We start from the raw sequence: 15,356 nt of genomic DNA on the forward strand, positions 1-15,356 counted from the left end.
GCACAAGTCAGATATTCTCGGAAAGCACAAAAGTGCCTTCACTTTCTTCTGAGCCACTCATTGGTGGGGACAGTTCTGGTATTGTCTGTTCACTCAGAAGACGATCATATAGCTTCCTGAGTGCATTGGACACAGATTGTCTTGGTGCTTCAAATTGTGGACAGTGGCAGCATAGATGGTCAATGTTCTCCTCGCAGCCCCAGGCACCACATGCAGGACTGTCGGCCATTCCAATTACTGATGAATAACATTTCGCGGAGGCAACTCTCAACAACTGACACAGAAGAGATGCAATAAAACGATTACATAACAAGTTGGAAGTTAGGAGTCGCTGAATGAGATGTTTCCTAGAACACTCTTCAACTTATTGGAAGTTCGTTTCCTAAAGCTAATGTTTGCAAAGCTGGTTATTTACCGTTACTGATTATGCAATTAGCAGAATACAAAAATAGCGTTCCTCCTCCTCCTGCAACCTTTTGGCTTTAGAATTATTCAAATCCCGCACGCTGTGGGTGTCGGTCCAAACGAGGCTCCCCAGAGCTGGCAAGACGAAGAGGTGCAACTCCCCAAGAGACAAGCAGTGATCTTCAGCGACAAATGCGCCCTGCAGGGCACAGGCTTACTGACGAGATCAACAAATGTGTCGAAGCTGCAGAGAAACACAATACAGCACCACCATGGACAACTGTCTCTAAACCTTCAAACACCCCAAAGCACACGCATCTCAAAGGGCTAGATGGCATTCGGCGATCAACAAGCTCCGAAACCGAGAAACTCGAATGCACGAGAGCACATGCCATTCGCATCAGATATGTCTGACCCCGACCATGAAAATGGGCAAAAAAGCCAGAAAAAGCTATTCGCTTGATTAAGGTGCTTTAAGCACAGTGTACAACAGTGACTTGGAACATTCTTTTGCGTCCAACACAGGTGAAAGGGAATGAGGCACCTTTGCCTTACTCACATTATCAGTGATCGTGACTCCAGACTTCCAAATCTGGTATTTCCAGTCCACGTTTGTGATGCTTGAAATAAGAAGAAATAAAGATCGCATCAATTAAATTATCAATGACTACACATCAATGATATAATCAATGACATTGCTGACATTCCTAAAATGAGTAAATTGCTTATTCTGTTTATTTTTGCAATTCAGCGTTGCACTAATTTCTAGCTGCCTTTGTATACAGTACACTTCCATTGATTTGGTCCTGACGGGACCAACACAATGGATCGAATTATCCGGCGGGTCGAATCAAACAACTGCAGAAAAAACACCAAACCACACTGCTGATTTTTTTCGCAGTATTTTTCGGACTTCAAGACACCCCTGTATCAAATGCACGTCCACTTACTTATTCGTCTAATGTAGAAAGCCAATGTATAAATGACATAGGGCTCCTAAACAAACTTGAAATCTACCGTGCAGTCGATTCTTTAGCAAAAAAAATCAGCAGGGGACTAGTTTTCTAAAGTCAACTTCGCCGCAAACTTGTTTGAAGTCACCTTTGCCGCAATACGAACATGTTATGCAATAAAGTATACAAAGCTTTAATGAGGTTTTGGTATCATGTGCAATTGCACCGTGCAGGAAATAATCTCAACAATTTTAATGGAAAAATAAGGCACATATTAGAATCGACTAAATACCCTAATCAGACATTGTGAGCTATGTTCTTGGAAACGGTCCTAGGGTGGACCAGAAATAGGCGTTTCTAAAAGTAGATGATGTTCAATGCATTCACTGAACCTGAGCTCCGCAGAGACAGATGTTGCCACCAAAGGGGTCGCTATTGGGATCACCATAGGGGTGAGCCACATGTGTTCCGACTAGTGAAGTTAAAATTATCTGGCAAAAGCCATGTTTAGGATCAAAATAATGAATATTTCGGCACATAGAAATGCGCGGGCACTGGCTGCGAGCTTGGGTTGATATCTAATATAACCAGAGAGAGAGAGAGGGAGAGAAGAAACTTTATTAATGAATGGCCGGCAGTTTCGTTGTGGTGGCCTCAGGTGGTGGCTCGAAGTCCTTGGACTCGGCCGGCATCTTTGGCTTGCCGGACGGCCCAGAGCTGGTCTGCCAACTCTGAACTTTTGAGAGCCGCCTCCCAGCGGCGGCGACGCCGATGCAGAAGGTCCCCGGTGGCCCCCGCAGCTGGTGCGGCGTCGGGGAGAAGCGAGCTCGAGGCTTCTCGTACCGTGGTAACGGCCGCAATTACGGACGCGTCGTGAACGGATGTGGTCCCATTACCGTGGTTGCCGGCACATTCCCAGAGCATGTGTCGCAGCGTTGCTCGCTGTCCGCAAGCTTTACAGGCATCTGTTGAATATAAACCTGGGTAGAAGTGATGTAGGACGCGCAAAGTCACAGCCTCATTCCTGTTTAACTTGTCGTGTGGTGGCGGGAATGTGCGTCTTTGGAGTCTGTAGTGTTGGGATAGGTCTATGAACGTGGTCAGGCGATCGCCCCACGTCCATTGTCATTCTTGTTGCCGCATTTCTGTTGTAGTGCCCCGATCAGGAAGATTGAATGCCCCGCTCTCGCGGGCGGGGGCGGCGGCCACATGATCTGTGGTGACCCGGCGTGTGAGACCTCGAGCCGTGTCGTGGGCCGCCTCGTTTCCCGCGAGAGGGACATCGGTGTGTGCCGGGGTCCAGAGGAGGAAGACTGTAGAATTTTGGGGTTGCGAAGGCGATGACGAGTCGCCGTCATCACAAATTTGGAGTACGCGGACCGCTTCCCGCGAGACGCGACCACGCGCGAAGCCGCGGATTGCCGCCTGCGAGTCGCTGATCACGATCGCAGCGCTAGGCACAGTGGCCAGTGCTAGGGCTATTGCGGCTTCTTCGGCCGCCTCCGTGTGTCCCGTGGTCACTGTAGCGCTCGCGAGGCAGTTACCCGTGCGGTCTACAACCGCGATCGCGTTGCGCTTCTCTATCCTTCATATCGCACAGCGTCTACGTACACCGCCTCGCTGCTGTTGCCAAACTTATTCTGAAGGTCTCTTGCTCGTTTGTTGCGTCTCGCGGCGTGGTGCGTCGGGTGCAAGTTTTTGGGAAGCGACGGGATAATCAGGCGGTCGCGGACCGAAGCCTGAACCGTCATCTTTTCTCCTTGCTGAGTGTGGTACGCGATGTCGCGTGCCTCGAGGAGGCATCGACCTGTCTTTGAATTAGATAATCGTTCGTACTGCGCAATGTCGTGCGCCTCGATTAACTCGTGAAAGTGAGTTTTGAAGCCCGAGCTCCAGAAACTTGTCGGTGCTCACGTTGAGTGGAACGCCGACCGCCCTCTTAAAAGCCTTTCGTATCACGCATTCGACCTTGTTTTTTTCGCACCCTATCCACTTAAGGTAGGGGGCAACATACGTTATGTGGCTTATCACGTACGCCTGCACGAGACAGATCGCGCAGTCTTCACGCATACCATTGCGTCTATTCGTGATGCGACGCAAGAGTCGGATCGTGTCATCTACCGAACGACGAAGTCTTCGCACCGTCTCTCCGTTATGGCCATTTGTCTGCAGGTGTAACCCCAGGATTCTAATTTTGTCTACGTGCGTTACGGGAGTACCATCTGCCAATATAATACGTATTTTGGAGTATTCGCGTTCTTCGTCACGCAGGGTTTTACGACCTCGCCTTGTGGGTTTGTAGATTAACAGTTCGGACTTGGTAGCTGAGCATCGAGGCCCGTTCAACGCAAGTAATTCTGGACCGCATCTACACCTGCCTGTAGCGTTCGCTCGACGAGACCGTCACATCCTCCCCCGGGAACCCAGAGGGTGAGGTCATCCGCCTATAGAATATGATGCAATCCTTTTACTTCTGTTAATTTCTCGGGTAGACCGAGTAGAACTAAATAAAGAGTAATGGTGATATGACGGATCCTTGCGGCCTGCCTGATGGACTCGTCTCAAATTCCGGCGAGTCCTCGTCGCCAACGACAATGCATGCACGCCTGCACGCGAGGAAATCTCGAACGTAATTATACGTTCTTTGGCCAAGTCCTAATGGTCTAATTGATTTTAAGATTGCTTCGTGTTTAACGTTATCTCTTTTTTGTGTCCCTTTTTAATATCTAGGCCGAGGATTGCCTTAGTGGAGCAGGTAGTGTCGTCTACGACCTGGTGTTTAAGCTGAAGCAATACCTCCTGTTAGGATAGGTTGTGGCGGAATCCTAGCATGGTGTGCGGGAATGCGTCACGATCTTCGAGAAAGTCGGTCACGTGGGTGAGAACTGTATGTTCCATGACTTTACCGACGCAAGACGTAAGCGAAATCAGTCTTAGATTATCGAGCGTAACTTGCTTGCCGGGTTTTGGAATCATGATAACACGGGCCCGTTTCCACGCTTCGGGAAGGGAGCCCCCTCGCCAGCACTCGTTGACGTAGGTCGCGAGGCGGGAGATCGACTCGTCGTCTAGGTTACGGAGAGTCTTGTTGATAACCAGGTCCGGGCCGGGCGCCGATCGGGTGTTTAGTTCGAACAGGACTAGGCGAATTTCTGCTTCGCTAAATTCCACGTCCAATTTCTCGTTTGCGACGCCATCGTATTCGGCATGTTGGATGCTTTCGGCCTTCTTAAAGTAACGATCACGTATTGCGTCGAAGAAATTATCACCTTTGTTATCTCTTACTAGTCTAGGAGTCTTGTGGCCTTGAGCGGCCCTAGTCTCCTCCGGATCCAATAGGTGTCGAAAGAGGCGCCAAGCGCTCGCCCCGGCCTTCTGCCTCTCGAGGTCGTTGCACGTGTCTTCCCTCTGTGCCCTGGATACCTGGAGTGCGTGTTCTTCAATATCTCTGTGTAATTGTGCTATGTGTTTGCACAAACCCTTATTATGTCTTTGACATTTCCATTTCTTTACAAGTGCTCGCTTTGCTTTCCACATGTGTAGCAGCCTGCTGTCAATTATTTCAAGGTTCGCCTCGGGCGGAACTTCGCTCGTTGCCGCGTCTACATCCCTTCTGAGCGTCTCGGTCCACTCGTCTATGTCCGTAATTGGCTCATCGCCTCGCCCCGCTTCTTCTCGTTTCTTGCGGAACGTGCCCACTACACAAGTTTGAGTTTACGGCCTTTGCTGACAGGGTTAGTACCACAACTGCTCGGGCCCGTGCTTATCGTCATCTCGATCAGCATGTGGTCGCTTCCTAAATCTTCTTGCGTGTTTTGCCAGTGCGCTGTGGTTACATTCGAAACAAAGCGACGTCTGGTAGCGTGTCGACACTGACGCTGTTCCCTCTGCGTGTAGGATCGGCGGCATTCGCAATCAGTTCAAGCGTTTGATCTTGCGAGTCTTCCCAAAGGTGTTTGCATTTGGGTGTTTCTCGGGCGTAGCCCCAGGCTCCGTGGGTCGCATTAAAGTCGCCCGTGTGAAGAAGAAGACGCGCCTCGCGGCACAGCCGCATCGCCAACACGCGGCTTGTCTCCGCTCGCGCTGTTGATTGCTGGCGTCCGTTTGGACAGTGCTTCGGGCTGCCTCGCCGTTCCCGGTCGCTGTGCCTTCGCATTAGGTGCCACCAATAAACCTTCTCACAATTGGTGGAGGTGCTGGGACTCAAACCCCATCGCTTGAAACCCTGGAGCTAAGATCAAGAACGCTACCGCCCGCCATGACCGACAGCTCATCCCAAACGGCACCGACGCCACAGTCCGTCACCTGCACCGGCGTTCCACGACAACGGGACCCCAAGATCTTCAGCGGTGCAGACGACGAAGACGTAGAAGACTGGTTTGCGTCATATGAACGGGTGAGCGCACACAACAAGTGGGATGATCCAGCCAAGTTAACGCACGTCATCTTTTATCTGGCTGGTGTTGCCCAACTGTGGTTTCACAACCACGAAAGTGACGTACCCACATGGTCACTCTTCAAGACAACCTTTACGGAAGTGTTCGGCCGACCCGCTGTTCGCAAGCTGCGCGCCGAACAACGCTTGCGCGCCCGAGCACAGCAGACGGCAGAAACGTTCACAAGCTACATAGAAGACGTCGTGGACCTTTGTAAACGAGTCAACGCCGCAATGCCCGAAGCTGAGCGAATTCGCCATATACTGAAAGGCATCGATGACGGCGCATTCCAGATGCTCCTAGCCAGGAATCCGCGCACTGTGTCTGAAGTTGTCAGCCTATGCCAAAGTTACGATGAGTTAAGGAAGCAACGGGCTTCGACTCGGCGTCCTCTGGGAAGCGACGACTTGTTGGCGAGCCTTGACAACATGTACGACCCATCCTCATTCCTTCTGCGGGTCAAGGACTTCGTGCGTGAGGAAGTTGCCCGCCAACTTTCTTTAGTCCCCTTCACTCAGGAGCCCACCTCCCGTATTCCAAACACGCTCCGCACCCTCATTTCAGAAGAGGTCGCCCAAGTTGTCCCTTCCGCACACCATCAGCCGCCTGCAGCCGCGAATCTCAACTCTGCGCTGGCAGTGCAGCCTGTCGCCACGCCTCTCACCTATGCGCCGCCAGTCCTGCCTGTGGCCGCGCCTCTCACGTACGCGCAGGTAGTACGCAGGCCTCCACAGGCGTCTTTCGCGACCCAGTCCCAACCGCTGCCACCGGCAACCCATGCTGCATCTTGGACCACACCGCGAGCCAATCCTTGGAGGACACCTGACAATCGACCTATCTGTTATTCTTGCTGCACTCCCGGACACGTCGCCCGATATTGCCGCCGTCGCCCTCAAGCGTTCGGCGACGCCTCGCGGCCCTTCCAGTACGGCAGCCAGCCGCATCGCCAATACGCCGCTCCTTCCCCCCAACCGTACGCTCGTGCTGACATCCAAGAATTTCCTTCACGTCGCTCGCCATCCCCTCGCCGACGCTCGCTCTCCCCAATGCGTCGGCGACCCGCACCACCTGACCAGGAAAACTGAACGTCGCAGTTCAAGAGGCAAGAACTGCGCCCCATTCGAACTGTCTAAGTCCTCGCGCCTCTCCTGCTAACGTGGTCGAAATTTGTGTAGAAGGTGTTCCTGCATTCGCTCTTGTGGATACCGGCGCAGCCGTTTCTGTGATAGCCGCCAAACTGTGCCGTTCGCTGCGCAAGGTGACCACGCCGCTTTCTGGACTGTCGCTTCGTACGGCAAGCGCGCAGCACGTCACTCCGCACGCAGCCTGTACTGTACGTGTGCTTATTCACGGCATTGTTTACATCGTCGAGTGTATTGTCCTTCCCACCTGCTCACATGACGTCATCCTCGGATGGGACTTCTTATCCAGCCATAAAGCCGTGATCGACTGCGCACGCGCCGAAGTTGAATTTTCCCCTTGTGACGCACCCTTGGACGAAGATTGCGACCGCCCTTCTAAACTTACCGTGCGCGAGGACACAGATATTCCACCTGGCTCCTTCGCCCTCGTACCTGTCTCTTGCGATGCCATTACTGATGCAACGGTCCTCTTCACACCGTCCGACGTCTTCATGAGCCGTAAATCTCTCCCACTACCCTTCGCGACGCTTGACATGGCTGGCGGCTGCAGCAATATATACTTTTACAATCCCCTCTGTGCGCCTATTACGTTGCTCGTTGGCGAATGCCTTGGCTTCGTGGAACTCCTCGACTCTTCGTCTTTGGTTGACGTCCCCGGAGACTCTTTTGATGTCGACTCCGGCCAACCGTCTTCGATGTCCGCGCTTGAGGAAACGTCCAGGGATGCGTTCTCGAATGCCATCGCCGATACCCTCACACCTGCCGAACGCGCCGACCTTCTTGATCTCCTGCACAAATTTAGAAATTCATTCGACGTTTCACAACCTCGCCTGGGCCGCACGTCGGAAGTGCAGCACTACATTGACACCGGTTCACATCAGCCGTTACGTCAACGACCGTACCGCGTTTCTGCCGAAGAGCGTCGTGTCATTACCACCCAAGTCGAAGATATGCTGCGCCGTGATGTTATTCAACCTTCGCACAGTCCCTGGGCATCTCCTGTCGTTCTCGTTCGCAAGAAGGACGGGTCTATTCGCTTTTGCGTCGACTACCGTCGGTTAAATAAGGTAACGCGCAAAGACGTCTATCCTTTGCCGCGCATCGACGACGCCCTCGACAGTCTTCAGGGAGCAGAATTCTTCTCGTCCCTTGACTTGCGTTCAGGGTACTGGCAGGTCCCGATGGCTGCTGCCGATCGCCAGAAAACCGCATTCATTACACCTGACGGCTTATATGAATTTAAGGTGATGCCTTTCGGGCTTTGTAACGCCCCTGCCACCTTTGAACGACTCATGGACAACACGCTGCGTGGCCTCAAGTGGTCTATATGTTTGTGTTACCTCGACGATGTCGTGGTTTTCTCGCCTGATTTTCCTACTCACCTGCTCCGCCTCAGACAAGTTTTGACCTGTCTAACGAACGCTGGTCTTCAACTCAACCTCAAGAAGTGCCGCTTCGCCGCGCGAGAGCTTACCATTTTAGGCCACGTTGTGTCCAAGGATGGCGTTCTACCCGATCCTGCCAAACTTCGAGCAGTCGCTGAATTTCCGAAGCCTCAGACCATCAAAGAACTTCGAAGCTTCGTGGGCCTATGCTCATATTTCCGGCGCTTTGTTCGAAATTTCGCATCGATCATGGCGCCATTGACTCAGCTTCTACGCGGCGACGCCGCCCTCTCCTGCTGGTCCCCTGCATGTGATTCCGCCTTTGCGACGCTGCGTCGTCTTCTCATCTCCCCACCTATTCTTCGCCATTTCGACCAGTCAGCTGCCACTGAAGTACATACAGATGCCAGCGGGGTTGGTCTCGGCGCCGTCCTCGCCCAACGAAAGCCGGGCTACCCCGAATACGTAGTCGCCTATGCGAGTCGCACGCTGACGAAGCCTGAGGCCAATTACAGCGTGACCGAAAAAGAGTGCTTGGCTTTAGTATGGGCACTTGGCAAGTTTCGACCATATCTGTACGGGCGCCCATTCGACTTGGTCACAGATCACCATGCGCTTTGTTGGCTCGCCAACTTGAAAGATCCCACTGGCCGCCTAGCCCGTTGGGCACTACGCATCCAGGAGTACGATATTCGTGTCGTATACCGCAGCGGACACACACACTCCGACGCAGACGCCTTGTCTCGTTCACCTTTACCTCCAGACTCGGCCTGCGGAACAACCTCCGCACATTCCGTGTCATCTCTCGACATGGACTCCTTTGTCACCGCACAACGTCGTGACCCGTGGATCGCTTCTCTTTTCGACTATCTTTCTGGATCATCGACCATCCCTGTATCCCGAACCCTCCGACGCCAAGCAGTTCATTTTGCCATTCGCGACCAGCTGCTGCACCGACGCAATTACACCCCTGAAGGTCGTCGGTGGCTCCTGGTGGTACCCCGCAGCTTAAGGTCTCAAATATGTGCCGCCTTCCACAACGATCCGCAGTGTGGCCACGCCGGAGTCTTCAAGACGTACGAACGAATTCGCCACCGCTACTACTGGCGCGGCATGTACAATTTTGTACACAAGTTTGTTCGGTGCTGTCTTGACTGTCAACGCCGCAAATCGCCGTCTTTACGCCCGCCTGGTGCCTTGCAGCCGCTCCCGTGCCCTGCCGCACCCTTCGATCGCGTCGGCATCGACCTATACGGCCCGCTTCCTATGACGCCAGACGGCAATCGGTGGATCGTAGTTGCTGTTGACCATTTGACACGCTACGCCGAAACTGCTGCTTTACCAAGTGCTACAGCGCGGGATGTAGCCTCTTTCATCCTACATCGCTTCGTGCTTCGACACGGCGCACCTCGAGAACTCCTCAGCGATCGAGGTCGCGCCTTCCTCTCCGAAGTCGTCGAAAGTTTGCTTTCGGAATGCCACATTATTCATCGGACAAGCACGGCATACCATCCACAGACTAACGGGCTCACAGAGCGATTTAACCGCACACTTGGTGATATGCTCTCTATGTACGTGGCATCTGATCATGGTAACTGGGACCGCATCCTTCCATTCATCACGTTCGCGTACAACACCGCAATCCAGGCCACTACGGGATTTTCACCTTTCTTCCTCCTGTATGGCCGCGAGCCCACGCATACCATCGACACGCTCCTTCCATACCGTCCTGACACCTCCGAGTGTCTACCTGTGTCCGACGTCGCCCGACAAGCCGCAGAATGCCGCCAGCTAGCGCGCTCCTTTACGGCAGAGCAACAGCAGCGCCAGAAAGAAAACCGCATCGACACGCGTCCAAACACCACCTACGCTCCAGGCGTTCTTGTGTGGTTGTCGGTCCCTTTCCAAACGCCGGGGCTTTCCTCGAAACTCGTCCCAAAATTCGAAGGGCCTTACCGAGTCTTGGAACAAACGTCCCCGGTGAATTTTCTCATTGAGCCCCTGTCACCACCTGAAGACTTGCGCCGGCGTGGAAGTGATATTGTCCACGTCTCGCGTCTCAAGCCCTACCACGACCCTCTACCTCCCGATTCTTAAGGCGCCAGGATGGCTCTTTTTGTCCGGGGGGAGATTGTGAAGAAGAAGACGCGCCTCGCGGCACAGCCGCATCGCCAACACGCGGCTTGTCTCCGCTCGCGCTGTTGATTGCTGGCGTCCGTTTGGACAGTGCTTCGGGCTGCCTCGCCGTTCCCGGTCGCTGTGCCTTCGCATTAGGTGCCACCAATAAACCTTCTCACACCCGCAACAAGTAGAGGCTCGCCGCCGGAATCCGCGCTCGCGCCCCGGAGCAGGCCCCCGAAGCGGTGCTGGAGCGTGGGTTTACTGTACACGTTAAGGACGAAGAGTCCGCGGCCACCCTTAGGAATTAAGTAAAACTCTTGCTTGGGCTAGTTGGTTCATGCTTGAAGTAGGTAAAGGCAAGGCGCAGAAGACCAGGACTTAGGAAGAACACAAACGACAAGACGGGCGAGGAAGAAGAACACAAAGGACAAGACGGGCGAGGAAGAAGAACACAAACGACAAGACGGGCGTCCCTGAGCACGAATTAGTTTCTACCGTTGAGAGAACCATGACTATCTTCTCGAACCACAGTCAGGTTCTCAGGTTTACCAAGGAAGTTCCGAGCTGCGGTCAACTCCAGTTCTTGGATATCAGGCTAGTGTTTCCAAAGGAAGGCCTTTGTTGGATGTACAATCCGCGTTCTTTAAAAGGCCTGCTTCCGTTTGAGAGCGCCCATTCCAAGATTGTAAAGCGTGTAATTGCTACAAATTCTCTGCAAGCGGCTTTAACTAAGTCTTGCATCCATTGAGTGTCAAGTAGCTTTAGCACTCAAGTGCAACGACTACAACAGGCAGGCTTCCCGCCATGTCTGATTTCAGCTGTCTGCGAAACGATGCTCCAAAAACTAAAGCACCCGCCTCTTATCAGGGAGCCAGTTTCACGCAGTGCTGTTGCGGTAATTCCGTACATTCATAAGGTATCGCACAACATTAAGAAAGTGGCAAGTAGGCATAACGTTCAGGTTGTTTTCTCGGCGCCTTTCAAGCTGTCTAAGCTTTGTGCCATGAACGGAGAGAAACGCCCGGCTTGTTCAATCCAGCATCAGAACAAGTTCACTGAATGCAGGACACGTGTAGTCTACCGAATACCCCTAAGCTGTGGGCGCAGCTATATCGGACAAACAGGTCGATGTTTCAATGAGCGGGCAATGGAACATTGTCGTAATCTGCGCAACAAGGAAGGGAGTTTCCTTGCAGAGCATTGCAGAGACTGCTCTAATTGCTGGCCTCAGTTTGACAAAACCAAATTTTTGAACTATGGAAAAGACAGGTATGAGCGGGAAATCGTGGAAGCCTTTTTCATCAAAAAAGAGGGGAACGCATGCGTCAGCTGGCCGTCCATTATGCTTAGTGACAAGGAGACGACTTTTTTAGAAAGTTTCATTTAGGCCTCTTGTTAGAGTGATTTCATTTGTTTTACCGTCTGTCATCCTTTTATTTAACTAGTTTTATTTTGCTGACGATTTTCTAGTGGCTCTTAGGCTTTTGTAGTTTTTTGACGCAGACGCTGTTCTTAGCCCTTTATCGTTCATCATCACTTCTGTCCATTTCATTGTTTGTCGCGGGGTTCATTTTTCGCGCGGTTACATGTTCTATCAAATTTTAGGTGAGTGACTATTAGAGATTTTAGTTTTGACGCAGACACTGTTCTTAGACGCATTTTTCATGTTATTTCCATGTTATTCGTTGGTCATTATTCCCATCGTCGTGCGGGTTTTATCACTGACTGGGTCTTAGGCGTTTGAAGTGTCATATGTTGTGCTTAGATTGGTTGGCAGTGAAGTGTAGACGGTACTTTTTATGTCTGGTTTTTTGTCCCCGTTGGCGGTGAAAAAGGCTGTACTAAATCAGTTGGCTCCTGTGCTGATCCACGTGTGGTTCTTGTTTGCTCTGTCGATAGCTGCGCAGATAACATTCCTGAATGGTCGATAGATTGCTGTGTTATTTTTCCTTCTAAAGGTTTGTGCGTGACTCGGCGTGAATGACCTACATAAGGCAGGCTTGTTGCGAAAATAAACTTAGTTGTGAGCGGCGCCCGTCTTGTCGTTTGTGTTCTTCTTCCTAAGTCCTGGTCTTCTGCGCCTTGCCTTTACCTACTTCCTTAGGAATTAATTCTACGAATACGTGAGGTATCGTTACGGAAGGAAGTGCGCGCTGCGCTTCAGTGACGTTACGCCGAACGAGCACGGCGGCGACCGGTAACGGGCGGGGCGGGGGCGACGGCCGGCGCGCTACCACCGCCCCCGGCCCCGCGCCATCTGCCATGCGGGGTGTAGACCGTTTCTCTCTTTGTCTGTTGTCCGTCGCGGTCGCATCTATGGCTTTGTAGCAAGCTAGTGTGACCGGATGGTTTGTCTCCTGTAAAAAAGATAACGTCCGGTTTCGTCTCGCGGCTACGTATGAATTGCTGGAAATTAGCGCGCTTCGTCCTGTAGCAGCGGCAGTTCCACTGCCAGATGGTGTATTGCTGTTGTTTCCCAGTCTTAGTGCTGTTCGTTGCGTGTGTAGCCATGATGATGCCTGTGCTAAATTTAACCCGTCGCCGTCGAGGCGACTTGGTTGCTGCTGCGGTTGCGTCTCTACGTATGTGAGCGTGTTTTGCTGCGGCTGACTGTGCTGTTGCTATCTAGAGCACGGCTTGCTCATCGTTCTTATTGGTCTACCCGCAGTTGGCGGCAGCCTCGCTTCTATGTCGTCTATGCGCGCCAGGTGCGCGGGGAGCATTTGTGTTATTTGCTCAGAGAGCTTAGCTACCGCGTTATTAAACATTTCGTTCCTATGTGCCGTCTGTTTTGCAAAACGTTCCTCGAGGCTCTTCTCGATGCTGTCTACTCGTTTCTCTAATTTCTCGTAACGGCCACATCGCTGTTTCGTGTCGGGTCTTGCGGGATCTAGTGCGATCCTTTTCGCGGTAAATGGACGATTATCTCGTTCATCCGCCGTCTCCACCGAGCTACCCTCGTCATCCGTGTCCAACCCGGCCGGCTCAGGCCGAGATGCAGTCGGTGATTGAGGCATCGAGGACGGCGGCATCGTCGTGTGACGTTGCTGTGGTTGCTGCGGTTGTGGAGCCTCGCCTTTCAATTTGAAAATTTCCTCTCTAAGGAGCGCATTTTCGCGTTTAAGCTCGGCAATGATCGATTCTAACGGTTCTAGGCGTTGTCGCAGTATTCGCTATATCGCTCGCTCGAGCTCTGTCCCACCGCCGCCTCCGACGGCGGGTCCGCCAGGGCGGCCCACCGGAGCGCCTCCGCCGCCGGGAGAAGCGGCGACAGCCGCCCAGCTCACCTGTTGCCCAGTGCTCCTGTGACTTTGTTGCTGCTGCCACGGCTGCTGCTGCTGACTTTGTTGATTCATGTGGCCGACAGCTGCGATGCCCGGAACGGCACCACCACACACCTTCGACGTGTTCTCGGCCGCTGTGGCCGGTTGCGAGAGCGGGATCGGGATCGGGATTTTCCCACGCCGCCCTTCCCGCCGCAGCTAGCCGAGCGTCCTCTTCGGCTGTCGGTGACTAAATGACGGTCTATCTCTTGGTAATTCAGGTAGTAGCATCTCTTGCCATTACAGTCGCTGCTGCTGTTGTAACAGCTGCCGTACTCTGCGGACGCTTCTTCCTCTTCTTGTCTTTTTCGTTCTAGTTGGCGGCGCTTGACTATGTACGGGGTCTTGTATCGCGCCTTGCACCTGCGGTCTGCCGTGAAGTGTCCCTTGCCGCACAGTCGAAAACGCGGCTTGCATCGATGGTCAGGCAACGGATTGTTGCGTCCGCATTCACGGCAAATCTTGTCGTTGGGGTTGGAGCACATGTCGGCGCGGTTTCCCATCCTCCCGCACTCGTAGCATACGTCAATTTGCTTCCTGTAGAGGGAGCATCTGACGAGCATAGCTCCGTATTATACGTATCTCGGTACGTGGAATCCGTCGAACAAACGATTATGTTGTCTGTGTTGCCCATGCGCTTGGCGCGCAGCACACTGGGGTTTAGCTGCGTCACTAGATTAGCGATGACGTCTGCCGGGCTCGCGGTCTTTGTAATGTTCCTGATCAGGCCCTTGGAAGTGTTCTCCGGGGCGGCTTGATAGGCGTTCGCCGCGAACTCTCGTTCCACGATGCAAAGCCTGCTAATAGCTCCATAACGTTTAGCTCTGTCTTCAGACGGCGTGCTGAGCACCACAACGTTCTGTTTCACGTTGAGGCAGATGCTATCTTCCCCGGCCGCTTCTCTGCCTACAGCCGCCGCGTTACGTAGGCAGCAGTAAATGCGATCCGTCCCATAATCGCGCACGTTGAAACCGCCTCGGGCACGCACGACGATATTGTAATCGTCTGGCGGTGACTCTGGCATTCGGCTTGCCATGGCAATCTGATGCACTTGTCGGGTGTAATTCCTTTTGTACTGCGCTTTGGTGATTCCCGCATTCGACGTGCCTACCGTCTGTCGCTGCATGTGCACTTCCTGGTTATGCACCGACTCGGTCACACCGTCGGCCTGTTTCTTCCTCTTGAGATCGCACCACCCCGCTCCCTCACAGAAATATTCCGGCCTGATCTCTGTTCCTTCTACGTGGACAACTTCCATTTAACGCCGGGGAAGGCCTCGCCCGTTGCCGTCGGTGACTGGGAGCCCCATTGAGCTCCGGCGAGAAGTTAGGCTTGGCACACCCCGCTGCCGTGGCCGCCGGGCAATGGTTGCGTGCGTGGAGATGCTAGGCTTAGCTTACCCCGCCTGCGTGGCGGACAACAGGCGCTGGCTATCGGCCAGAATATGGGCCCACCTGGCAGAACATGATGTTGAGGGAGTCCTGAAGCTCCCGCCTATGGCTGGCAAGAAGAATTTCCACGAGAAGCTCGGTAATCCGCCAAGAACATAGGAAAGTAGCGGAGCCGATACGAAGCACGTCTGCCCTGTGTG

The 15,356-nt window shown here is 53.1% G+C and overlaps 1 protein-coding gene and 1 pseudogene across 1 annotated transcript in view; both read right to left on the reverse strand.

Moving 5' to 3' along the window:
- Positions 1–15,356, reverse strand: part of LOC126544074 (ryanodine receptor-like) — a 318,567-nt gene that overhangs the window by 254,720 nt on the left and 48,491 nt on the right. The window lies entirely within an intron of this gene.
- The window catches only part of LOC129380685 (ryanodine receptor-like), a 35,336-nt pseudogene that overhangs the window by 5,700 nt on the left and 14,280 nt on the right, over positions 1–15,356 (reverse strand).

This window comes from Dermacentor andersoni, chromosome 10 (assembly GCF_023375885.2).
Source record: "Dermacentor andersoni chromosome 10, qqDerAnde1_hic_scaffold, whole genome shotgun sequence".
In the NCBI taxonomy this organism is placed as follows: Eukaryota; Metazoa; Arthropoda; class Arachnida; order Ixodida; family Ixodidae; genus Dermacentor; species Dermacentor andersoni.